At 56.1% G+C, this 25,899-nt stretch overlaps 1 protein-coding gene across 1 annotated transcript in view; it reads right to left on the bottom strand.

Annotated features, from left to right (window-relative positions):
- Positions 1–25,899, bottom strand: part of LOC138522042 (BOLA class I histocompatibility antigen, alpha chain BL3-7-like) — a 268,613-nt gene that overhangs the window by 113,866 nt on the left and 128,848 nt on the right. The window lies entirely within an intron of this gene.

Genomic DNA, 25,899 nt, shown 5'->3' with positions numbered 1-25,899 from the left:
CTCTAGCTTGGCTTTGGCACAGGCACTTCACGTGGGTGATGATGTTCCCCATTAGCAGCGGGTCGCCCTGGTAATGGCTGCTCTAGCTTGGCTTTGGCACGGGCACTTCACATGGGTGATGATGTTCCCCATTAGCAGCGGGTCGCCCTGGTAATGGCTGCTCTAGCTTGGCTTTGGCACAGGCACTTCACGTGGGTGATGATGTTCCTCATTAGCAGCGGGTCACCCTGGTAATGGCTGCTCTAGCTTGGCTTTGGCACAGGCACTTCACGTGGGTGATGATGTTCCTCATTAGCAGCGGGTCACCCTGGTAATGGCTGCTCTAGCTTGGCTTTGGCACAGGCACTTCACGTGGGTGATGATGTTCCTCATTAGCAGCGGGTCGCCCTGGTAATGGCTGCTCTAGCTTGGCTTTGGCACAGGCACTTCACATGGGTGATGATGTTCCTCATTAGCAGCGGGTCGCCCTGGTAATGGCTGCTCTAGCTTGGCTTTGGCACAGGCACTTCACGTGGGTGATGTTCCTCATTAGCAGCGGGTCCCCCTGGTAATGGCTGCTCTAGCTTGGCTTTGGCACGGGCACTTCACGTGGGTGATGATGTTCCTCATTAGCAGCGGGTCGCCCTGGTAATGGCTGCTCTAGCTTGGCTTTGGCACAGGCACTTCACGTGGGTGATGATGTTCCCCATTAGCAGCGGGTCGCCCTGGTAATGGCTGCTCTAGCTTGGCTTTGGCACAGGCACTTCACGTGGGTGATGATGTTCCCCATTAGCAGCAGGTCGCCCTGGTAATGGCTGCTCTAGCTTGGCTGTGGCACGGGCACTTCACGTGGGTGATGATGTTCCTCATTAGCAGAGAGTCACCCTGGTAATGGCTGCTCTAGCTTGGCTTTGGCACAGGCACTTCACGTGGGTGATGATGTTCCTCATTAGCAGCGGGTCGCCCTGGTAATGGCTGCTCTAGCTTGGCTTTGGCACAGGCACTTCACATGGGTGATGATGTTCCTCATTAGCAGCGGGTCACCCTGGTAATGGCTGCTCTAGCTTGGCTGTGGCACGGGCACTTCACGTGGGTGATGATGTTCCTCATTAGCAGAGAGTCACCCTGGTAATGGCTGCTCTAGCTTGGCTTTGGCACAGGCACTTCACGTGGGTGATGATGTTCCCATTAGCAGCAGGTCACCCTGGTAATGGCTGCTCTAGCTTGGCTTTGGCACGGGCACTTCACGTGGGTGATGATGTTCCTCATTAGCAGCGGGTCGCCCTGGTAATGGCTGCTCTAGCTTGGCTTTGGCACAGGCACTTCACGTGGGTGATGATGTTCCTCATTAGCAGCGGGTCGCCCTGGTAATGGCTGCTCTAGCTTGGCTTTGGCACTTCACGTGGGTGATGATGTTCCCATTAGCAGCAGGTCGCCCTGGTAATGGCTGCTCTAGCTTGGCTTTGGCACAGGCACTTCACGTGGGTGATGATGTTCCTCATTAGCAGCGGGTCGCCCTGGTAATGGCTCCTCTAGCTTGGCTTTGGCACAGGCACTTCACGTGGGTGATGATGTTCCCATTAGCAGCGGGTCGCCCTGGTAATGGCTGCTCTAGCTTGGCTTTGGCACAGGCACTTCACGTGGGTGATGATGTTCCCCATTAGCAGCGGGTCACCCTGGTAATGGCTGCTCTAGCTTGGCTTTGGCACAGGCACTTCACGTGGGTGATGATGTTCCTCATTAGCAGAGAGTCACCCTGGTAATGGCTGCTCTAGCTTGGCTTTGGCACGGGCACTTCACGTGGGTGATGATGTTCCTCATTAGCAGCGGGTCGCCCTGGTAATGGCTGCTCTAGCTTGGCTTTGGCACAGGCACTTCACGTGGGTGATGATATTCCCCATTAGCAGCGGGTCGCCCTGGTAATGGCTGCTCTAGCTTGGCTTTGGCACGGGCACTTCACATGAGTGATGATGTTCCCCATTAGCAGCGGGTCACCCTGGTAATGGCTGCTCTAGCTTGGCTTTGGCACGGGCACTTCACGTGGGTGATGATGTTCCCCATTAGCAGCGGGTCACCCTGGTAATGGCTGCTCTAGCTTGGCTTTGGCACGGGCACTTCACATGGGTGATGATGTTCCCCATTAGCAGCGGGTCACCCTGGTAATGGCTGCTCTAGCTTGGCTTTGGCACTTCACGTGGGTGATGATGTTCCTCATTAGCAGCGGGTCGCCCTGGTAATGGCTGCTCTAGCTTGGCTTTGGCACGGGCACTTCACGTGGGTGATGATGTTCCCCATTAGCAGCGGGTCGCCCTGGTAATGGCTGCTCTAGCTTGGCTTTGGCACAGGCACTTCACGTGGGTGATGATGTTCCTCATTAGCAGAGAGTGACCCTGGTAATGGCTGCTCTAGCTTGGCTTTGGCACAGGCACTTCACATGGGTGATGATGTTCCCCATTAGCAGAGAGTCACCCTGGTAATGTCTGCTCTAGCTTGGCTTTGGCACAGGCACTTCACGTGGGTGATGATGTTCCTCATTAGCAGCGGGTCGCCCTGGTAATGGCTGCTCTAGCTTGGCTTTGGCACAGGCACTTCACGTGGGTGATGATGTTCCTCATTAGCAGCGGGTCGCCCTGGTAATGGCTGCTCTAGCTTGGCTTTGGCACGGGCACTTCACGTGGGTGATGATGTTCCCCATTAGCAACGGGTCGCCCTGGTAATGGCTGCTCTAGCTTGGCTTTGGCACAGGCACTTCACGTGGGTGATGATGTTCCTCATTAGCAACGGGTCGCCCTGGTAATGGCTGCTCTAGCTTGGCTTTGGCACAGGCACTTCACGTGGGTGATGATGTTCCCCATTAGCAGCGGGTCGCCCTGGTAATGGCTGCTCTAGCTTGGCTTTGGCACAGGCACTTCACGTGGGTGATGATGTTCCTCATTAGCAGCAGGTCGCCCTGGTAATGGCTGCTCTAGCTTGGCTGTGGCACAGGCACTTCACGTGGGTGATGATGTTCCCCATTAGCAGCGGGTCGCCCTGGTAATGGCTGCTCTAGCTTGGCCTTGGCACAGGCACTTCACGTGGGTGATGACGTTCCCCATTAGCAGCGGGTCGCCCTGGTAATGGCTGCTCTAGCTTGGCTTTGGCACTTCACGTGGGTGATGATGTTCCCCATTAGCAGCGGGTCACCCTGGTAATGGCTGCTCTAGCTTGGCTTTGGCACAGGCACTTCACGTGGGTGATGTTCCTCATTAGCAGCGGGTCGCCCTGGTAATGGCTGCTCTAGCTTGGCTTTGGCACGGGCACTTCACGTGGGTGATGATGTTCCCATTAGCAGCGGGTTGCCCTGGTAATGGCTGCTCTAGCTTGGCTTTGGCACGGGCACTTCACATGGGTGATGATGTTCCTCATTAGCAGCGGGTCGCCCTGGTAATGGCTGCTCTAGCTTGGCTTTGGCACTTCATGTGGGTGATGATGTTCCCCATTAGCAGCGGGTCACCCTGGTAATGGCTGCTCTAGCTTGGCTTTGGCACGGGCACTTCTCGTGGGTGATGATGTTCCCATTAGCAGCGGGTCGCCCTGGTAATGGCTGCTCTAGCTTGGCTTTGGCACAGGCACTTCACGTGGGTGATGATGTTCCTCATTAGCAGCGGGTCGCCCTGGTAATGGCTGCTCTAGCTTGGCTTTGGCACAGGCACTTCACGTGGGTGATGATGTTCCCCATTAGCAGCGGGTCACCCTGGTAATGGCTGCTCTAGCTTGGCTTTGGCACGGGCACTTCACGTGGGTGATGATGTTCCTCATTAGCAGCGGGTCGCCCTGGTAATGGCTGCTCTAGCTTGGCTTTGGCACAGGCACTTCACGTGGGTGATGATGTTCCCCATTAGCAGAGAGTCACCCTGGTAATGGCTGCTCTAGCTTGGCTGTGGCACGGGCACTTCACGTGGGTGATGATGTTCCTCATTAGCAGAGAGTCACCCTGGTAATGGCTGCTCTAGCTTGGCTTTGGCACGGGCACTTCACGTGGGTGATGATGTTCCTCATTAGCAGCGGGTCGCCCTGGTAATGGCTGCTCTAGCTTGGCTTTGGCACAGGCACTTCACGTGGGTGATGATGTTCCTCATTAGCAACGGGTCGCCCTGGTAATGGCTGCTCTAGCTTGGCTTTGGCACAGGCACTTCACGTGGGTGATGATGTTCCTCATTAGCAGCGGGTCGCCCTGGTAATGGCTGCTCTAGCTTGGCTTTGGCACAGGCACTTCACGTGGGTGATGATGTTCCTCATTAGCAGAGAGTCACCCTGGTAATGGCTGCTCTAGCTTGGCTGTGGCACAGGCACTTCACGTGGGTGATGATGTTCCCCATTAGCAGCGGGTCGCCCTGGTAATGGCTGCTCTAGCTTGGCTTTGGCACGGGCACTTCACGTGGGTGATGATGTTCCCATTAGCAGCGGGTCACCCTGGTAATGGCTGCTCTAGCTTGGCTTTGGCACGGGCACTTCACGTGGGTGATGATGTTCCCCATTAGCAGCGGGTCACCCTGGTAATGGCTGCTCTAGTTTGGCTTTGGCACAGGCACTTCACGTGGGTGATGATGTTCCTCATTAGCAGAGAGTCACCCTGGTAATGGCTGCTCTAGCTTGGCTTTGGCACAGGCACTTCACGTGGGTGATGATGTTCCTCATTAGCAGCGGGTCACCCTGGTAATGGCTGCTCTAGCTTGGCTTTGGCACAGGCACTTCACGTGGGTGATGATGTTCCTCATTAGCAGCGGGTCGCCCTGGTAATGGCTGCTCTAGCTTGGCTTTGGCACAGGCACTTCACGTGGGTGATGATGTTCCTCATTAGCAGAGAGTCACCCTGGTAATGGCTGCTCTAGCTTGGCTTTGGCACAGGCACTTCACGTGGGTGATGATGTTCCCCATTAGCAGCGGGTCGCCCTGGTAATGGCTGCTCTAGCTTGGCTTTGGCACTTCACGTGGGTGATGATGTTCCTCATTAGCAGCGGGTCGCCCTGGTAATGGCTGCTCTAGCTTGGCTTGGGCACAGGCACTTCACGTGGGTGATGATGTTCCTCATTAGCAGCGGGTCGCCCTGGTAATGGCTGCTCTAGCTTAGCTTTGGCACAGGCACTTCACATGGGTGATGACGTTCCCCATTAGCAGCGGGTCGCCCTGGTAATGGCTGCTCTAGCTTGGCTTTGGCACTTCACGTGGGTGATGATGTTCCCCATTAGCAGCGGGTCACCCTGGTAATGGCTGCTCTAGCTTGGCTTTGGCACGGGCACTTCACGTGGGTGATGATGTTCCTCATTAGCAGCGGGTCGCCCTGGTAATGGCTGCTCTAGCTTGGCTGTGGCACAGGCACTTCACGTGGGTGATGACGTTCCCCATTAGCAGCAGGTCGCCCTGGTAATGGCTGCTCTAGCTTGGATTTGGCACGGGCACTTCACGTGGGTGATGATGTTCCTCATTAGCAGCAGGTCGCCCTGGTAATGGCTGCTCTAGCTTGGCTGTGGCACAGGCACTTCACATGGGTGATGACGTTCCCCATTAGCAGCAGGTCGCCCTGGTAATGGCTGCTCTAGCTTGGCTTTGGCACGGGCACTTCACGTGGGTGATGACGTTCCTCATTAGCAGCGGGTCGCCCTGGTAATGGCTGCTCTAGCTTGGCTTTGGCACAGGCACTTCACGTGGGTGATGATGTTCCTCATTAGCAGCGGGTCGCCCTGGTAATGGCTGCTCTAGCTTGGCTTTGGCACGGGCACTTCACGTGGGTGATGATGTTCCTCATTAGCAGCGGGTCGCCCTGGTAATGGCTGCTCTAGCTTGGCTTTGGCACAGGCACTTCACATGGGTGATGATGTTCCCATTAGCAGCGGGTCGCCCTGGTAATGGCTGCTCTAGCTTGGCTTTGGCACAGGCACTTCACGTGGGTGATGATGTTCCCCATTAGCAGCGGGTCACCCTGGTAATGGCTGCTCTAGCTTGGCTTTGGCACAGGCACTTCACGTGGGTGATGATGTTCCTCATTAGCAGAGAGTCACCCTGGTAATGGCTGCTCTAGCTTGGCTTTGGCACGGGCACTTCACGTGGGTGATGATGTTCCTCATTAGCAGCGGGTCGCCCTGGTAATGGCTGCTCTAGCTTGGCTTTGGCACAGGCACTTCACGTGGGTGATGATGTTCCTCATTAGCAGCGGGTCACCCTGGTAATGGCTGCTCTAGCTTGGCTTTGGCACGGGCACTTCACGTGGGTGATGATGTTCCCATTAGCAGCAGGTCGCCCTGGTAATGGCTTCTCTAGCTTGGCTGTGGCACAGGCACTTCACGTGGGTGATGATGTTCCCCATTAGCAGCAGGTCACCCTGGTAATGGCTGCTCTAGCTTGGCTGTGGCACAGGCACTTCACGTGGGTGATGATGTTCCCCATTAGCAGCGGGTCACCCTGGTAATGGCTGCTCTAGCTTGGCTTTGGCACGGGCACTTCACGTGGGTGATGATGTTCCCCATTAGCAGCGGGTCGCCCTGGTAATGGCTGCTCTAGCTTGGCTTTGGCACAGGCACTTCACGTGGGTGATGATGTTCCCATTAGCAGCGGGTCACCCTGGTAATGGCTGCTCTAGCTTGGCTTTGGCACAGGCACTTCACGTGGGTGATGATGTTCCCCATTAGCAGCGGGTCGCCCTGGTAATGGCTGCTCTAGCTTGGCTTTGGCACAGGCACTTCACGTGGGTGATGATGTTCCCATTAGCAGCGGGTCGCCCTGGTAATGGCTGCTCTAGCTTGGCTTTGGCACGGGCACTTCACATGGGTGATGATGTTCCTCATTAGCAGCGGGTCGCCCTGCTAATGGCTGCTCTAGCTTGGCTTTGGCACAGGCACTTCACGTGGGTGATGATGTTCCTCATTAGCAGCGGGTCGCCCTGGTAATGGCTGCTCTAGCTTGGCTTTGGCACAGGCACTTCACGTGGGTGATGATGTTCCTCATTAGCAGCGGGTCGCCCTGGTAATGGCTGCTCTAGCTTGGCTTTGGCACTTCACGTGGGTGATGATGTTCCTCATTAGCAGCGGGTCACCCTGGTAATGGCCGCTCTAGCTTGACTTTGGCACAGGCACTTCACGTGGGTGATGATGTTCCTCATTAGCAGCGGGTCGCCCTGGTAATGGCTGCTCTAGCTTGGCTTTGGCACGGGCACTTCACGTGGGTGATGATGTTCCTCATTAGCAGCGGGTCGCCCTGGTAATGGCTGCTCTAGCTTGGCTTTGGGACAGGCACTTCACGTGGGTGATGATGTTCCTCATTAGCAGAGAGTCACCCTGGTAATGGCTGCTCTAGCTTGGCTGTGGCACAGGCACTTCACGTGGGTGATGATGTTCCTCATTAGCAGCGGGTCACCCTGGTAATGGCTGCTCTAGCTTGGCTTTGGCACAGGCACTTCACGTGGGTGATGATGTTCCCCATTAGCAGCGGGTCGCCCTGGTAATGGCTGCTCTAGCTTGGCTTTGGCACAGGCACTTCACGTGGGTGATGATGTTCCCCATTAGCAGCGGGTCGCCCTGGTAATGGCTGCTCTAGCTTGGCTTTGGCACAGGCACTTCACGTGGGTGATGATGTTCCTCATTAGCAGCAGGTCACCCTGGTAATGGCTGCTCTAGCTTGGCTTTGGCACGGGCACTTCACATGGGTGATGATGTTCCCCATTAGCAGCGGGTCGCCCTGGTAATGGCTGCTCTAGCTTGGCTTTGGCACAGGCACTTCACGTGGGTGATGATGTTCCTCATTAGCAGCGGGTCACCCTGGTAATGGCTGCTCTAGCTTGGCTTTGGCACAGGCACTTCACGTGGGTGATGATGTTCCTCATTAGCAGCGGGTCGCCCTGGTAATGGCTGCTCTAGCTTGGCTTTGGCACAGGCACTTCACGTGGGTGATGATGTTCCCCATTAGCAGCAGGTCACCCTGGTAATGGCTGCTCTAGCTTGGCTTTGGCACGGGCACTTCACGTGGGTGATGATGTTCCCCATTAGCAGCGGGTCGCCCTGGTAATGGCTGCTCTAGCTTGGCTTTGGCACAGGCACTTCACGTGGGTGATGACGTTCCCCATTAGCAGCAGGTCGCCCTGGTAATGGCTGCTCTAGCTTGGCTTTGGCACAGGCACTTCACATGGGTGATGATGTTCCTCATTAGCAGCGGGTCGCCCTGGTAATGGCTGCTCTAGCTTGGCTTTGGCACAGGCACTTCACGTGGGTGATGATGTTCCTCATTAGCAGCGGGTCGCCCTGGTAATGGCTGCTCTAGCTTGGCTTTGGCACAGGCACTTCACATGGGTGATGATGTTCCTCATTAGCAGAGAGTCACCCTGGTAATGGCTGCTCTAGCTTGGCTTTGGCACAGGCACTTCACGTGGGTGATGATGTTCCTCATTAGCAGCGGGTCGCCCTGGTAATGGCTGCTCTAGCTTGGCTTTGGCACAGGCACTTCACGTGGGTGATGATGTTCCCCATTAGCAGCGGGTCGCCCTGGTAATGGCTGCTCTAGCTTGGCTTTGGCACAGGCACTTCACGTGGGTGATGATGTTCCTCATTAGCAGCGGGTCGCCCTGGTAATGGCTGCTCTAGCTTGGCTTTGGCACAGGCACTTCACGTGGGTGATGATGTTCCCATTAGCAACGGGTCGCCCTGGTAATGGCTGCTCTAGCTTGGCTTTGGCACAGGCACTTCACATGGGTGATGATGTTCCTCATTAGCAGCAGGTCGCCCTGGTAATGCCTGCTCTAGCTTGGCTTTGGCACAGGCACTTCACGTGGGTGATGATGTTCCTCATTAGCAGCGGGTCACCCTGGTAATGGCTGCTCTAGCTTGGCTTTGGCACAGGCACTTCACGTGGGTGATGATGTTCCCCATTAGCAGCGGGTCGCCCTGGTAATGGCTGCTCTAGCTTGGCTGTGGCACAGGCACTTCACGTGGGTGATGATGTTCCCCATTAGCAGCGGGTCGCCCTGGTAATGGCTGCTCTAGCTTGGCTTTGGCACAGGCACTTCACGTGGGTGATGATGTTCCTCATTAGCAGCGGGTCGCCCTGGTAATGGCTGCTCTAGCTTGGCTTTGGCACGGGCACTTCACGTGGGTGATGATGTTCCTCATTAGCAGCGGGTCACCCTGGTAATGGCTGCTCTAGCTTGGCTTTGGCACAGGCACTTCACATGGGTGATGATGTTCCCCATTAGCAGCGGGTCGCCCTGGTAATGGCTGCTCTAGCTTGGCTTTGGCACGGGCACTTCACGTGGGTGATGATGTGCCCATTAGCAGCGGGTCGCCCTGGTAATGGCTGCTCTAGCTTGGCTTTGGCACAGGCACTTCACGTGGGTGATGATGTTCCCCATTAGCAGAGAGTCACCCTGGTAATGGCTGCTCTAGCTTGGCTTTGGCACAGGCACGCACTTCACGTGGGTGATGATGTTCCTCATTAGCAGAGAGTCACCCTGGTAATGGCTGCTCTAGCTTGGCTGTGGCACGGGCACTTCACGTGGGTGATGATGTTCCTCATTAGCAGCGGGTCGCCCTGGTAATGGCTGCTCTAGCTTGGCTTTGGCACAGGCACTTCACGTGGGTGATGATGTTCCCCATTAGCAGAGAGTCACCCTGGTAATGGCTGCTCTAGCTTGGCTTTGGCACAGGCACTTCACGTGGGTGATGATGTTCCTCATTAGCAGAGAGTCACCCTGGTAATGGCTGCTCTAGCTTGGCTGTGGCACAGGCACTTCACGTGGGTGATGATGTTCCTCATTAGCAGCGGGTCACCCTGGTAATGGCTGCTCTAGCTTGGCTTTGGCACAGGCACTTCACATGGGTGATGATGTTCCTCATTAGCAACGGGTCACCCTGGTAATGGCTGCTCTAGCTTGGCTTTGGCACAGGCACTTCACGTGGGTGATGATGTTCCTCATTAGCAGCGGGTCACCCTGGTAATGGCTGCTCTAGCTTGGCTTTGGCACGGGCACTTCACGTGGGTGATGATGTTCCTCATTAGCAGCGGGTCGCCCTGGTAATGGCTGCTCTAGCTTGGCTTTGGCACAGGCACTTCACGTGGGTGATGATGTTCCCCATTAGCAGCGGGTCGCCCTGGTAATGGCTGCTCTAGCTTGGCTTTGGCACAGGCACTTCACGTGGGTGATGATGTTCCCCATTAGCAGCGGGTCACCCTGGTAATGGCTGCTCTAGCTTGGCTTTGGCACGGGCACTTCACGTGGGTGATGATGTTCCCCATTAGCAGCGGGTCACCCTGGTAATGGCTGCTCTAGCTTGGCTTTGGCACAGGCACTTCACGTGGGTGATGATGTTCCTCATTAGCAGCGATTCGCCCTGGTAATGGCTGCTCTAGCTTGGCTTTGGCACAGGCACTTCACGTGGGTGATGATGTTCCCCATTAGCAGCGGGTCGCCCTGGTAATGGCTGCTCTAGCTTGGCTTTGGCACAGGCACTTCACGTGGGTGATGATGTTCCTCATTAGCAGAGAGTCACCCTGGTAATGGCTGCTCTAGCTTGGCTTTGGCACAGGCACTTCACGTGGGTGATGATGTTCCCATTAGCAGCTGGTCGCCCTGGTAATGGCTGCTCTAGCTTGGCTTTGGCACAGGCACTTCACGTGGGTGATGATGTTCCTCATTAGCAGCGGGGTCACCCTGGTAATGGCTGCACTAGCTTGGCTTTGGCACAGGCACTTCACGTGGGTGATGATGTTCCCCATTAGCAGCGGGTCGCCCTGGTAATGGCTGCTCTAGCTTGGCTTTGGCACAGGCACTTCACGTGGGTGATGATGTTCCCCATTAGCAGCGGGTCACCCTGGTAATGGCTGCTCTAGCTTGGCTTTGGCACGGGCACTTCACGTGGGTGATGATGTTCCTCATTAGCAGCGGGTCGCCCTGGTAATGGCTGCTCTAGCTTGGCTTTGGCACGGGCACTTCACGTGGGTGATGATGTTCCTCATTAGCAGCGGGTCGCCCTGGTAATGGCTGCTCTAGCTTGGCTTTGGCACGGGCACTTCACATGGGTGATGATGTTCCTCATTAGCAGCAGGTCGCCCTGGTAATGGCTGCTCTAGCTTGGCTTTGGCACAGGCACTTCACGTGGGTGATGATGTTCCTCATTAGCAGCGGGTCGCCCTGGTAATGGCTGCTCTAGCTTGGCTTTGGCACAGGCACTTCACGTGGGTGATGATGTTCCTCATTAGCAGCGGGTCGCCCTGGTAATGGCTGCTCTAGCTTGGCTTTGGCACAGGCACTTCACGTGGGTGATGATGTTCCTCATTAGCAGCGGGTCGCCCTGGTAATGGCTGCTCTAGCTTGGCTTTGGCACAGGCACTTCACGTGGGTGATGATGTTCCTCATTAGCAGCGGGTCGCCCTGGTAATGGCTGCTCTAGCTTGGCTTTGGCACGGGCACTTCACGTGGGTGATGATGTTCCCCATTAGCAGCGGGTCGCCCTGGTAATGGCTGCTCTAGCTTGGCTTTGGCACAGGCACTTCACGTGGGTGATGACGTTCCCCATTAGCAGCAGGTCGCCCTGGTAATGGCTGCTCTAGCTTGGCTTTGGCACGGGCACTTCACGTGGGTGATGATGTTCCTCATTAGCAGCGGGTCGCCCTGGTAATGGCTGCTCTAGCTTGGCTTTGGCACAGGCACTTCACATGGGTGATGATGTTCCTCATTAGCAGCGGGTCGCCCTGGTAATGGCTGCTCTAGCTTGGCTTTGGCACAGGCACTTCACGTGGGTGATGATGTTCCTCATTAGCAGCGGGTCGCCCTGGTAATGGCTGCTCTAGCTTGGCACGGGCACTTCACGTGGGTGATGATGTTCCCCATTAGCAGCGGCTCGCCCTGGTAATGGCTGCTCTAGCTTGGCTTTGGCACGGGCACTTCACGTGGGTGATGATGTTCCTCATTAGCAGAGAGTCACCCTGGTAATGGCTGCTCTAGCTTGGCTTTGGCACGGGCACTTCACGTGGGTGATGATGTTCCTCATTAGCAGAGAGTCACCCTGGTACTGGCTGCTCTAGCTTGGCTTTGGCACGGGCACTTCACGTGGGTGATGATGTTCCCCATTAGCAGCGGGTCACCCTGGTAATGGCTGCTCTAGCTTGGCTTTGGCACGGGCACTTCACGTGGGTGATGATGTTCCTCATTAGCAGCGGGTCACCCTGGTAATGGCTGCTCTAGCTTGGCTTTGGCACAGGCACTTCACGTGGGTGATGATGTTCCTCATTAGCAGAGAGTCACCATGGTAATGGCTGCTCTAGCTTGGCTTTGGCACAGGCACTTCACGTGGGTGATGATGTTCCCATTAGCAGCGGGTCACCCTGGTAATGGCTGCTCTAGCTTGGCTTTGGCACAGGCACTTCACGTGGGTGATGATGTTCCCATTAGCAGCAGGTCGCCCTGGTAATGGCTGCTCTAGCTTGGCTTTGGCACAGGCACTTCACGTGGGTGATGATGTTCCCCATTAGCAGCGGGTCGCCCTGGTAATGGCTGCTCTAGCTTGGCTTTGGCACAGGCACTTCACGTGGGTGATGATGTTCCCCATTAGCAGCGGGTCGCCCTGGTAATGGCTGCTCTAGCTTGGCTTTGGCACAGGCACTTCACATGGGTGATGATGTTCCTCATTAGCAGTGGGTCGCCCTGGTAATGGCTGCTCTAGCTTGGCTTTGGCACGGGCACTTCACGTTGGTGATGATGTTCCCCATTAGCAGCGGGTCGCCCTGGTAATGGCTGCTCCAGCTTGGCTTTGGCACAGGCACTTCACGTGGGTGATGATGTTCCCCATTAGCAGCGGGTGACCCTGGTAATGGCTGCTCTAGCTTGGCTTTGGCACAGGCACTTCACGTGGGTGATGATGTTCCCATTAGCAGCGGGTCACCCTGGTAATGGCTGCTCTAGCTTGGCTTTGGCACAGGCACTTCACGTGGGTGATGATGTTCCTCATTAGCAGCGGGTCGCCCTGGTAATGGCTGCTCTAGCTTGGCTTTAGCACAGGCACTTCACGTGGGTGATGATGTTCCCCATTAGCAGCAGGTAACCCTGGTAATGGCTGCTCTAGCTTGGCTTTGGCACAGGCACTTCACGTGGGTGATGATGTTCCCCATTAGCAGCGGGTCGCCCTGGTAATGGCTGCTCTAGCTTGGCTTTGGCACGGGCACTTCACGTGGGTGATGATGTTCCTCATTAGCAGCGGGTCGCCCTGGTAATGGCTGCTCTAGCTTGGCTTTGGCACAGGCACTTCACGTGGGTGATGATGTTCCCCATTAGCAGCGGGTCGCCCTGGTAATGGCTGCTCTAGCTTGGCTTTGGCACGGGCACTTCACGTGGGTGATGATGTTCCCATTAGCAGCGGGTCACCCTGGTAATGGCTGCTCTAGCTTGGCTGTGGCACGGGCACTTCACGTGGGTGATGATGTTCCTCATTAGCAGCGGGTCGCCCTGGTAATGGCTGCTCTAGATTGGCTTTGGCACAGGCACTTCACGTGGGTGATGATGTTCCCCATTAGCAGCGGGTCGCCCTGGTAATGGCTGATCTAGCTTGGCTTTGGCACAGGCACTTCACGTGGGTGATGATGTTCCTCATTAGCAGCGGGTCGCCCTGGTAATGGCTGCTCTAGCTTGGCTTTGGCACAGGCACTTCACGTGGGTGATGATGTTCCTCTTTAGCAGCAGGTCGCCCTGGTAATGGCTGCTCTAGCTTGGCTTTGGCACAGGCACTTCACGTGGGTGATGATGTTCCCCATTAGCAGAGAGTCACCCTGGTAATGGCTGCTCTAGCTTGTCTTTGGCACAGGCACTTCACGTGGGTGATGATGTTCCTCATTAGCAGCGGGTCGCCCTGGTAATGGCTGCTCTAGCTTGGCTTTGGCACAGGCACTTCACGTGGGTGATGATGTTCCTCATTAGCAGCGGGTCGCCCTGGTAATGGCTGCTCTAGCTTGGCTTTGGCACAGGCACTTCACGTGGGTGATGATGTTCCCCATTAGCAGCGGGTCACCCTGGTAATGGCTGCTCTAGCTTGGCTTTGGCACAGGCACTTCACGTGGGTGATGATGTTCCTCATTAGCAGCGGGTCGCCCTGGTAATGGCTGCTCTAGCTTGGCTTTGGCACAGGCACTTCACGTGGGTGATGATGTTCCTCATTAGCAGCGGGTCGCCCTGGTAATGGCTGCTCTAGCTTGGCTTTGGCACGGGCACTTCACGTGGGTGATGATGTTCCTCATTAGCAGAGAGTCACCCTGGTAATGGCTGCTCTAGCTTGGCTTTGGCACAGGCACTTCACGTGGGTGATGATGTTCCTCATTAGCAGAGAGTCACCCTGGTAATGGCTGCTCTAGCTTGGCTTTGGCACAGGCACTTCACGTGGGTGATGATGTTCCTCATTAGCAGCGGGTCGCCCTGGTAATGGCTGCTCTAGCTTGGCTTTGGCACGGGCACTTCACGTGGGTGATGATGTTCCCCATTAGCAGCGGGTCGCCCTGGTAATGGCTGCTCTAGCTTGGCTTTGGCACAGGCACTTCACGTGGGTGATGATGTTCCCCATTAGCAGCGGGTCGCCCTGGTAATGGCTGCTCTAGCTTGGCTTTGGCACGGGCACTTCACGTGGGTGATGATGTTCCTCATTAGCAGCGGGTCGCCCTGGTAATGGCTGCTCTAGCTTGGCTTTGGCACGGGCACTTCACGTGGGTGATGATGTTCCTCATTAGCAGAGAGTCACCCTGGTAATGGCTGCTCTAGCTTGGCTTTGGCACGGGCACTTCACGTGGGTGATGATGTTCCTCATTAGCAGCGGGTCGCCCTGGTAATGGGTGCTCTAGCTTGGCTTTGGCACGGGCACTTCACGTGGGTGATGATGTTCCCCATTAGCAGCGGGTCGCCCTGGTAATGGCTGCTCTAGCTTGGCTTTGGCACGGGCACTTCACGTGGGTGATGATGTTCCTCATTAGCAGCGGGTCGCCCTGGTAATGGCTGCTCTAGCTTGGCTTTGGCACAGGCACTTCACGTGGGTGATGATGTTCCTCATTAGCAGAGAGTCACCCTGGTAATGGCTGCTCTAGCTTGGCTGTGGCACAGGCACTTCACGTGGGTGATGATGTTCCTCATTAGCAGCGGGTCGCCCTGGTAATGGCTGCTCTAGCTTGGCTTTGGCACGGGCACTTCACGTGGGTGATGATGTTCCTCATTAGCAGCGGGTCGCCCTGGTAATGGCTGCTCTAGCTTGGCTTTGGCACAGGCACTTCACGTGGGTGATGATGTTCCCATTAGCAGCGGGTCGCCCTGGTAATGGCTGCTCTAGCTTGGCTTTGGCACAGGCACTTCACGTGGGTGATGATGTTCCCCATTAGCAGCGGGTCGCCCTGGTAATGGCTGCTCTAGCTTGACTTTGGCACAGGCACTTCACGTGGGTGATGATGTTCCTCATTAGCAGCGGGTCGCCCTGGTAATGGCTGCTCTAGCTTGGCTTTGGCACGGGCACTTCTCGTGGGTGATGATGTTCCCATTAGCAGCGGGTCGCCCTGGTAATGGCTGCTCTAGCTTGGCTGTGGCACAGGCACTTCACGTGGGTGATGATGTTCCTCATTAGCAGAGAGTCGCCCTGGTAATGGCTGCTCTAGCTTGGCTTTGGCACAGGCACTTCACGTGGGTGATGATGTTCCTCATTAGCAGAGAGTCACCCTGGTAATGGCTGCTCTAGCTTGGCTTTGGCACGGGCACTTCACGTGGGTGATGATGTTCCTCATTAGCAGCGGGTCGCCCTGGTAATGGCTGCTCTAGCTTGGCTTTGGCACAGGCACTTCACGTGGGTGATGATGTTCCCCATTAGCAGCGGGTCGCCCTGGTAATGGCTGCTCTAGCTTGGCTTTGGCACAGGCACTTCACGTGGGTGATGATGTTCCTCATTAGCAGCAGGTCACCCTGGTAATGGCTGCTCTAGCTTGGCTGTGGCACGGGCACTTCACGTGGGTGATGATGTTCCCATTAGCAGCGGGTCGCCCTGGTAATGGCTGCTCTAGCTTGGCTTTGGCACAGGCACTTCACGTGGGTGATGATGTTCCTCATTAGCAGCGGGTCGCCCTGGTAATGGCTGCTCTAGCTTGGCTTTGGCACAGGCACTTCACGTGGGTGATGATGTTCCTCATTAGCAGCGGGTCACCCTGGTAATGGCTGCTCTAGCTTGGCTGTGGCACGGGCACTTCACGTGGGTGATGACGTTCCCCATTAGCAGCGGGTCACCCTGGTAATGGCTGCTCTAGCTTGGCTTTGGCACAGGCACTTCACGTGGTTGATGATGTTCCTCATTAGCAGCGGGTCGCCCTGGTAATGGCTGCTCTAGCTTGGCTTTGGCACAGGCACTTCACGTGGGTGATGATGTTCCTCATTAGCAGCGGGTCGCCCTGGTAATGGCTGCTCTAGCTTGGCTTTGGCACAGGCACTTCACGTGGGTGATGATGTTCCTCATTAGCAGAGAGTCACCCTGGTAATGGCTGCTCTAGCTTGGCTTTGGCACGGGCACTTCACGTGGGTGATGATGTTCCTCATTAGCAGCGGGTCGCCCTGGTAATGGCTGCTCTAGTTTGGCTTTGGCACAGGCACTTCACGTGGGTGATGATGTTCCTCATTAGCAGCAGGTCACCCTGGTAATGGCTGCTCTAGCTTGGCTTTGGCACGGGCACTTCACATGGGTGATGATGTTCCTCATTAGCAGCGGGTCGCCCTGGTAATGGCTGCTCTAGCTTGGCTTTGGCACGGGCACTTCACGTGGGTGATGATGTTCCCCATTAGCAGAGAGTCACCCTGGTAATGGCTGCTCTAGCTTGGCTTTGGCACAGGCACTTCACGTGGGTGATGATGTTCCTCATTAGCAGCGGGTCACCCTGGTAATGGCTGCTCTAGCTTGGCTGTGGCACAGGCACTTCACGTGGGTGATGATGTTCCCCATTAGCAGCGGGTCGCCCTGGTAATGGCTGCTCTAGCTTGGCTTTGGCACGGGCACTTCACGTGGGTGATGATGTTCCCCATTAGCAGCGGGTCGCCCTGGTAATGGCTGCTCTAGCTTGGCTTTGGCACGGGCACTTCACGTGGGTGATGATGTTCCCCATTAGCAGCGGGTCGCCCTGGTAATGGCTGCTCTAGCTTGGCTTTGGCACAGGCACTTCACGTGGGTGATGATGTTCCTCATTAGCAGCGGGTCGCCCTGGTAATGGCTGCTCTAGCTTGGCTTTGGCACGGGCACTTCACGTGGGTGATGATGTTCCCCATTAGCAGCGGGTCGCCCTGGTAATGGCTGCTCTAGCTTGGCTTTGGCACAGGCACTTCATGTGGGTGATGATGTTCCCCATTAGCAGCAGGTCACCCTGGTAATGGCTGCTCTAGCTTGGCTTTGGCACAGGCACTTCACGTGGGTGATGATGTTCCTCATTAGCAGCGGGTCGCCCTGGTAATGGCTGCTCTAGCTTGGCTTTGGCACACGCACTTCACGTGGGTGATGATGTTCCTCATTAGCAGCGGGTCGCCCTGGTAATGGCTGCTCTAGCTTGGCTTTGGCACAGGCACTTCACGTGGGTGATGATGTTCCCCATTAGCAGCGGGTCGCCCTGGTAATGGCTGCTCTAGCTTGGCTTTGGCACAGGCACTTCACGTGGGTGATGATGTTCCTCATTAGCAGCGGGTCGCCCTGGTAATGGCTGCTCTAGCTTGGCTTTGGCACAGGCACTTCACGTGGGTGATGATGTTCCTCATTAGCAGTGGGTCGTCCTGGTAATGGCTGCTCTAGCTTGGCTTTGGCACGGGCACTTCACGTGGGTGATGATGTTCCTCATTAGCAGAGAGTCACCCTGGTAATGGCTGCTCTAGCTTGGCTTTGGCACAGGCACTTCACATGGGTGATGATGTTCCCCATTAGCAGCGGGTCGCCCTGGTAATGGCTGCTCTAGCTTGGCTTTGGCACGGGCACTTCACGTGGGTGATGATGTTCCCCATTAGCAGAGAGTCGCCCTGGTAATGGCTGCTCTAGCTTGGCTTTGGCACGGGCACTTCACGTGGGTGATGATGTTCCTCATTAGCAGAGAGTCACCCTGGTAATGGCTGCTCTAGCTTGGCTTTGGCACAGGCACTTCACGTGGGTGATGATGTTCCCCATTAGCAGCGGGTCACCCTGGTAATGGCTGCTCTAGCTTGGCTTTGGCACAGGCACTTCACGTGGGTGATGATGTTCCTCATTAGCAGAGAGTCACCCTGGTAATGGCTGCTCTAGCTTGGCTTTGGCACAGGCACTTCACGTGGGTGATGATGTTCCTCATTAGCAGCGGGTCGCCCTGGTAATGGCTGCTCTAGTTTGGCTTTGGCACAGGCACTTCACGTGGGTGATGATGTTCCTCATTAGCAGCGGGTCGCCCTGGTAATGGCTGCTCTAGCTTGGCTTTGGCACAGGCACTTCACGTGGGTGATGATGTTCCCCATTAGCAGCGGGTCGCCCTGGTAATGGCTGCTCTAGCTTGGCTTTGGCACAGGCACTTCACGTGGGTGATGATGTTCCCATTAGCAGCGGGTCGCCCTGGTAATGGCTGTTCTAGCTTGGCTTTGGCACGGGCACTTCACATGGGTGATGATGTTCCTCATTAGCAGCGGGTCGCCCTGGTAATGGCTGCTCTAGCTTGGCTGTGGCACAGGCACTTCACGTGGGTGATGATGTTCCTCATTAGCAGAGAGTCACCCTGGTAATGGCTGCTCTAGCTTGGCTTTGGCACAGGCACTTCACGTGGGTGATGATGTTCCTCATTAGCAGCGGGTCGCCCTGGTAATGGCTGCTCTAGCTTGGCTTTGGCACAGGCACTTCACGTGGGTGATGATGTTCCTCATTAGCAGCGGGTCGCCCTGGTAATGGCTGCTCTAGCTTGGCTTTGGCACAGGCACTTCACGTGGGTGATGATGTTCCTCATTAGCAGCGGGTCACCCTGGTAATGGCTGCTCTAGCTTGGCTTTGGCACGGGCACTTCACGTGGGTGATGATGTTCCCCATTAGCAGCGGGTCGCCCTGGTAATGTCTGCTCTAGCTTGGCTTTGGCACAGGCACTTCACGTGGGTGATGATGTTCCCCATTAGCAGCGGGTCGCCCTGGTAATGGCTGCTCTAGCTTGGCTTTGGCACAGGCACTTCACGTGGGTGATGATGTTCCTCATTAGCAGCAGGTCACCCTGGTAATGGCTGCTCTAGCTTGGCTTTGGCACGGGCACTTCACATGGGTGATGATGTTCCTCATTAGCAGCGGGTCGCCCTGGTAATGGCTGCTCTAGCTTGGCTTTGGCACGGGCACTTCACGTGGGTGATGATGTTCCCCATTAGCAGAGAGTCACCCTGGTAATGGCTGCTCTAGCTTGGCTTTGGCACAGGCACTTCACGTGGGTGATGATGTTCCTCATTAGCAGCGGGTCACCCTGGTAATGGCTGCTCTAGCTTGGCTGTGGCACAGGCACTTCACGTGGGTGATGATGTTCCCCATTAGCAGCGGGTCGCCCTGGTAATGGCTGCTCTAGCTTGGCTTTGGCACAGGCACTTCACGTGGGTGATGATGTTCCTCATTAGCAGCGGGTCGCCCTGGTAATGGCTGCTCTAGCTTGGCTTTGGCACAGGCACTTCACGTGGGTGATGATGTTCCTCATTAGCAGCGGGTCGCCCTGGTAATGGCTGCTCTAGCTTGGCTTTGGCACTTCACGTGGGTGATGATGTTCCTCATTAGCAGCGGGTCGCCCTGGTAATGGCTGCTCTAGCTTGGCTGTGGCACGGGCACTTCACGTGGGTGATGATGTTCCTCATTAGCAGCGATTCGCCCTGGTAATGGCTGCTCTAGCTTGGCTTTGGCACGGGCACTTCACGTGGGTGATGATGTTCCCCATTAGCAGAGAGTCACCCTGGTAATGGCTGCTCTAGCTTGGCTTTGGCACAGGCACTTCACGTGGGTGATGATGTTCCTCATTAGCAGCGGGTCACCCTGGTAATGGCTGCTCTAGCTTGGCTTTGGCACAGGCACTTCACGTGGGTGATGATGTTCCCCATTAGCAGCGGGTCGCCCTGGTAATGGCTGCTCTAGCTTGGCTTTGGCACAGGCACTTCACGTGGGTGATGATGTTCCTCATTAGCAGCGGGTCGCCCTGGTAATGGCTGCTCTAGCTTGGCTTTGGCACGGGCACTTCACGTGGGTGATGATGTTCCTCATTAGCAGCGGGTCGCCCTGGTAATGGCTGCTCTAGCTTGGCTTTGGCACGGGCACTTCACGTGGGTGATGATGTTCCTCATTAGCAGCGGGTCGCCCTGGTAATGGCTGCTCTAGCTTGGCTTTGGCACAGGCACTTCACGTGGGTGATGATGTTCCTCATTAGCAGCGGGTCGCCCTGGTAATGGCTGCTCTAGCTTGGCTTTGGCACGGGCACTTCACGTGGGTGATGATGTTCCCCATTAGCAGCAGGTCACCCTGGTAATGGCTGCTCTAGCTTGGCTTTGGCACGGGCACTTCACGTGGGTGATGATGTTCCTCATTAGCAGCAGGTCACCCTGGTAATGGCTGCTCTAGCTTGGCTTTGGCACGGGCACTTCACGTGGGTGATGATGTTCCCCATTAGCAGCGGGTCACCCTGGTAATGGCTGCTCTAGCTTGGCTTTGGCACGGGCACTTCACGTGGGTGATGATGTTCCCATTAGCAGCGGGTCACCCTGGTAATGGCTGCTCTAGCTTGGCTTTGGCACGGGCACTTCACGTGGGTGATGACGTTCCCCATTAGCAGCGGGTCGCCCTGGTAATGGCTGCTCTAGCTTGGCTTTGGCACGGGCACTTCACGTGGGTGATGATGTTCCTCATTAGCAGCGGGTCGCCCTGGTAATGGCTGCTCTAGCTTGGCTTTGGCACAGGCACTTCACGTGGGTGATGATGTTCCTCATTAGCAGCGGGTCGCCCTGGTAATGGCTGCTCTAGCTTGGCTTTGGCACGGGCACTTCACGTGGGTGATGATGTTCCTCATTAGCAGCGGGTCACCCTGGTAATGGCTGCTCTAGCTTGGCTTTGGCACGGGCACTTCACGTGGGTGATGATGTTCCCCATTAGCAGAGAGGCACCCTGGTAATGGCTGCTCTAGCTTGGCTTTGGCACGGGCACTTCACGTGGGTGATGATGTTCCCCATTAGCAGCGGGTCGCCCTGGTAATGGCTGCTCTAGCTTGGCTTTGGCACAGGCACTTCACGTGGGTGATGATGTTCCCCATTAGCAGCGGGTCGCCCTGGTAATGGCTGCTCTAGCTTGGCTTTGGCACAGGCACTTCACGTGGGTGATGATGTTCCTCATTAGCAGAGAGTCACCCTGGTAATGGCTGCTCTAGCTTGGCTTTGGCACGGGCACTTCACGTGGGTGATGATGTTCCCCATTAGCAGCGGGTCGCCCTGGTAATGGCTGCTCTAGCTTGGCTTTGGCACAGGCACTTCACGTGGGTGATGATGTTCCCCATTAGCAGCGGGTCGCCCTGGTAATGGCTGCTCTAGCTTGGCTTTGGCACAGGCACTTCACGTGGGTGATGATGTTCCCCATTAGCAGCGGGTCGCCCTGGTAATGGCTGCTCTAGCTTGGCTTTGGCACAGGCACTTCACGTGGGTGATGATGTTCCTCATTAGCAGCGGGTCGCCCTGGTAATGGCTGCTCTAGCTTGGCTTTGGCACAGGCACTTCACGTGGGTGATGATGTTCCTCATTAGCAGCGGGTCGCCCTGGTAATGGCTGCTCTAGCTTGGCTTTGGCACAGGCACTTCACGTGGGTGATGATGTTCCCCATTACCAGCGGGTCGCCCTGGTAATGGCTGCTCTAGCTTGGCTTTGGCACAGGCACTTCACGTGGGTGATGATGTTCCTCATTAGCAGCGGGTCGCCCTGGTAATGGCTGCTCTAGCTTGGCTTTGGCACAGGCACTTCACATGGGTGATGATGTTCCCCATTAGCAGCGGGTCGCCCTGGTAATGGCTGCTCTAGCTTGGCTTTGGCACAGGCACTTCACGTGGGTGATGATGTTCCTCATTAGCAGCGGGTCACCCTGGTAATGGCTGCTCTAGCTTGGCTTTGGCACAGGCACTTCACGTGGGTGATGATGTTCCTCATTAGCAGCGGGTCGCCCTGGTAATGGCTGCTCTAGCTTGGCTTTGGCACAGGCACTTCACGTGGGTGATGATGTTCCTCATTAGCAGAGAGTCACCCTGGTAATGGCTGCTCTAGCTTGGCTTTGGCACAGGCACTTCACGTGGGTGATGATGTTCCTCATTAGCAGCGGGTCGCCCTGGTAATGGCTGCTCTAGCTTGGCTTTGGCACAGGCACTTCACGTGGGTGATGATGTTCCTCATTAGCAGCGGGTCACCCTGGTAATGGCTGCTCTAGCTTGGCTTTGGCACAGGCACTTCACGTGGGTGATGATGTTCCCCATTAGCAGCGGGGTCGCCCTGGTAATGGCTGCTCTAGCTTGGCTTTGGCACGGCACTTCACGTGGGTGATGATGTTCCCCATTAGCAGAGAGTCACCCTGGTAATGGCTGCTCTAGCTTGGCTTTGGCACAGGCACTTCACGTGGGTGATGATGTTCCCATTAGCAGCGGGTCACCCTGGTAATGGCTGCTCTAGCTTGGCTTTGGCACAGGCACTTCACGTGGGTGATGATGTTCCCATTAGCAGCAGGTCGCCCTGGTAATGGCTGCTCTAGCTTGGCTTTGGCACAGGCACTTCACGTGGGTGATGATGTTCCCATTAGCAGCAGGTCGCCCTGGTAATGGCTGCTCTAGCTTGGCTTTGGCACAGGCACTTCACGTGGGTGATGATGTTCCCCATTAGCAGCGGGTCGCCCTGGTAATGGCTGCTCTAGCTTGGCTTTGGCACAGGCACTTCACGTGGGTGATGATGTTCCCCATTAGCAGCGGGTCGCCCTGGTAATGGCTGCTCTAGCTTGGCTTTGGCACGGGCACTTCACGTGGGTGATGATGTTCCTCATTAGCAGCGGGTCGCCCTGGTAATGGCTGCTCTAGCTTGGCTTTGGCACGGGCACTTCACGTGGGTGATGATGTTCCCCATTAGCAGCAGGTCTCCCTGGTAATGGCTGCTCTAGCTTGGCTTTGGCACAGGCACTTCACGTGGGTGATGATGTTCCTCATTAGCAGCGGGTCACCCTGGTAATGGCTGCTCTAGCTTGGCTTTGGCACAGGCACTTCACGTGGGTGATGATGTTCCTCATTAGCAGCGGGTCACCCTGGTAATGGCTGCTCTAGCTTGGCTTTGGCACAGGCACTTCACGTGGGTGATGATGTTCCCCATTAGCAGCGGGTCGCCCTGGTAATGGCTGCTCTAGCTTGGCTTTGGCACAGGCACTTCACGTGGGTGATGATGTTCCCCATTAGCAGCGGGTCACCCTGGTAATGGCTGCTCTAGCTTGGCTTTGGCACAGGCACTTCACGTGGGTGATGATGTTCCTCATTAGCAGAGAGTCACCCTGGTAATGGCTGCTCTAGCTTGGCTTTGGCACAGGCACTTCACGTGGGTGATGATGTTCCCATTAGCAGCGGGTCACCCTGGTAATGGCTGCTCTAGCTTGGCTTTGGCACAGGCACTTCACGTGGGTGATGATGTTCCTCATTAGCAGAGAGTCGCCCTGGTAATGGCTGCTCTAGCTTGGCTTTGGCACAGGCACTTCACGTGGGTGATGATGTTCCCCATTAGCAGCGGGTCGCCCTGGTAATGGCTGCTCTAGCTTGGCTTTGGCACAGGCACTTCACGTGGGTGATGATGTTCCCCATTAGCAGCGGGTCGCCCTGGTAATGGCTGCTCTAGCTTGGCTTTGGCACAGGCACTTCACGTGGGTGATGATGTTCCCCATTAGCAGCGGGTCGCCCTGGTAATGGCTGCTCTAGCTTGGCTTTGGCACAGGCACTTCACGTGGGTGATGATGTTCCTCATTAGCAGCGGGTCGCCCTGGTAATGGCTGCTCTAGCTTGGCTTTGGCACAGGCACTTCACGTGGGTGATGATGTTCCTCATTAGCAGCGGGTCGCCCTGGTAATGGCTGCTCTAGCTTGGCTTTGGCACAGGCACTTCACGTGGGTGATGATGTTCCTCATTAGCAGCGGGTCACCCTGGTAATGGCTGCTCTAGCTTGGCTTTGGCACAGGCACTTCACGTGGGTGATGATGTTCCCCATTAGCAGCGGGGTCGCCCTGGTAATGGCTGCTCTAGCTTGGCTTTGGCACGGGCACTTCACGTGGGTGATGATGTTCCCCATTAGCAGAGAGTCACCCTGGTAATGGCTGCTCTAGCTTGGCTTTGGCACAGGCACTTCACGTGGGTGATGATGTTCCCCATTAGCAGCGGGTCACCCTGGTAATGGCTGCTCTAGCTTGGCTTTGGCACAGGCACTTCACGTGGGTGATGATGTTCCCCATTAGCAGCGGGTCACCCTGGTAATGGCTGCTCTAGCTTGGCTTTGGCACAGGCACTTCACGTGGGTGATGATGTTCTCCATTAGCAGAGAGTCACCCTGGTAATGGCTGCTCTAGCTTGGCTGTGGCACGGGCACTTCACGTGGGTGATGATGTTCCCCATTAGCAGCGGGTCGCCCTGGTAATGGCTGCTCTAGCTTGGCTGTGGCACAGGCACTTCACATGGGTGATGACGTTCCTCATTAGCAGCGGGTCGCCCTGGTAATGGCTGCTCTAGCTTGGCTTTGGCACAGGCACTTCACGTGGGTGATGACGTTCCTCATTAGCAGCGGGTCACCCTGGTAATGGCTGCTCTAGCTTGGCTTTGGCACAGGCACTTCACGTGGGTGATGATGTTCCTCATTAGCAGCGGGTCACCCTGGTAATGGCTGCTCTAGCTTGGCTTTGGCACAGGCACTTCACATGGGTGATGATGTTCCTCATTAGCAGCGGGTCGCCCTGGTAATGGCTGCTCTAGCTTGGCTTTGGCACAGGCACTTCACGTGGGTGATGATGTTCCTCATTAGCAGCGGGTCACCCTGGTAATGGCTGCTCTAGCTTGGCTTTGGCACAGGCACTTCACATGGGTGATGATGTTCCCCATTAGCAGAGAGTCACCCTGGTAATGGCTGCTCTAGCTTGGCTTTGGCACAGGCACTTCACGTGGGTGATGATGTTCCTCATTAGCAGCGGGTCGCCCTGGTAATGGCTGCTCTAGCTTGGCTGTGGCACAGGCACTTCACGTGGGTGATGATGTTCCTCATTAGCAGCGGGTCGCCCTGGTAATGGCTGCTCTAGCTTGGCTTTGGCACAGGCACTTCACGTGGGTGATGATGTTCCTCATTAGCAGCAGGTCGCCCTGGTAATGGCTGCTCTAGCTTGGCTTTGGCACAGGCACTTCACGTGGGTGATGATGTTCCTCATTAGCAGCGGGTCGCCCTGGTAATGTCTGCTCTAGCTTGGCTTTGGCACAGGCACTTCACGTGGGTGATGATGTTCCTCATTAGCAGAGAGTCGCCCTGGTAATGGCTGCTCTAGCTTGGCTTTGGCACGGGCACTTCACGTGGGTGATGATGTGCCCATTAGCAGCGGGTCGCCCTGGTAATGTCTGCTCTAGCTTGGCTTTGGCACAGGCACTTCACGTGGGTGATGATGTTCCTCATTAGCAGAGAGTCGCCCTGGTAATGGCTGCTCTAGCTTGGCTTTGGCACAGGCACTTCACGTGGGTGATGATGTTCCTCATTAGCAGCGGGTCGCCCTGGTAATGGCTGCTCTAGCTTGGCTTTGGCACAGGCACTTCACGTGGGTGATGATGTTCCTCATTAGCAGCGGGTCACCCTGGTAATGGCTGCTCTAGCTTGGCTTTGGCACAGGCACTTCACGTGGGTGATGATGTTCCCCATTAGCAGCG

The sequence above is a fragment of the Ambystoma mexicanum genome, chromosome 13 (genome assembly GCF_040938575.1).
Source record: "Ambystoma mexicanum isolate Mex_15411 chromosome 13, UKY_AmexF1_1, whole genome shotgun sequence".
Classification (NCBI taxonomy): Eukaryota; Metazoa; Chordata; class Amphibia; order Caudata; family Ambystomatidae; genus Ambystoma; species Ambystoma mexicanum.
This window is presented reverse-complemented; position numbering and strand designations above follow the sequence as displayed.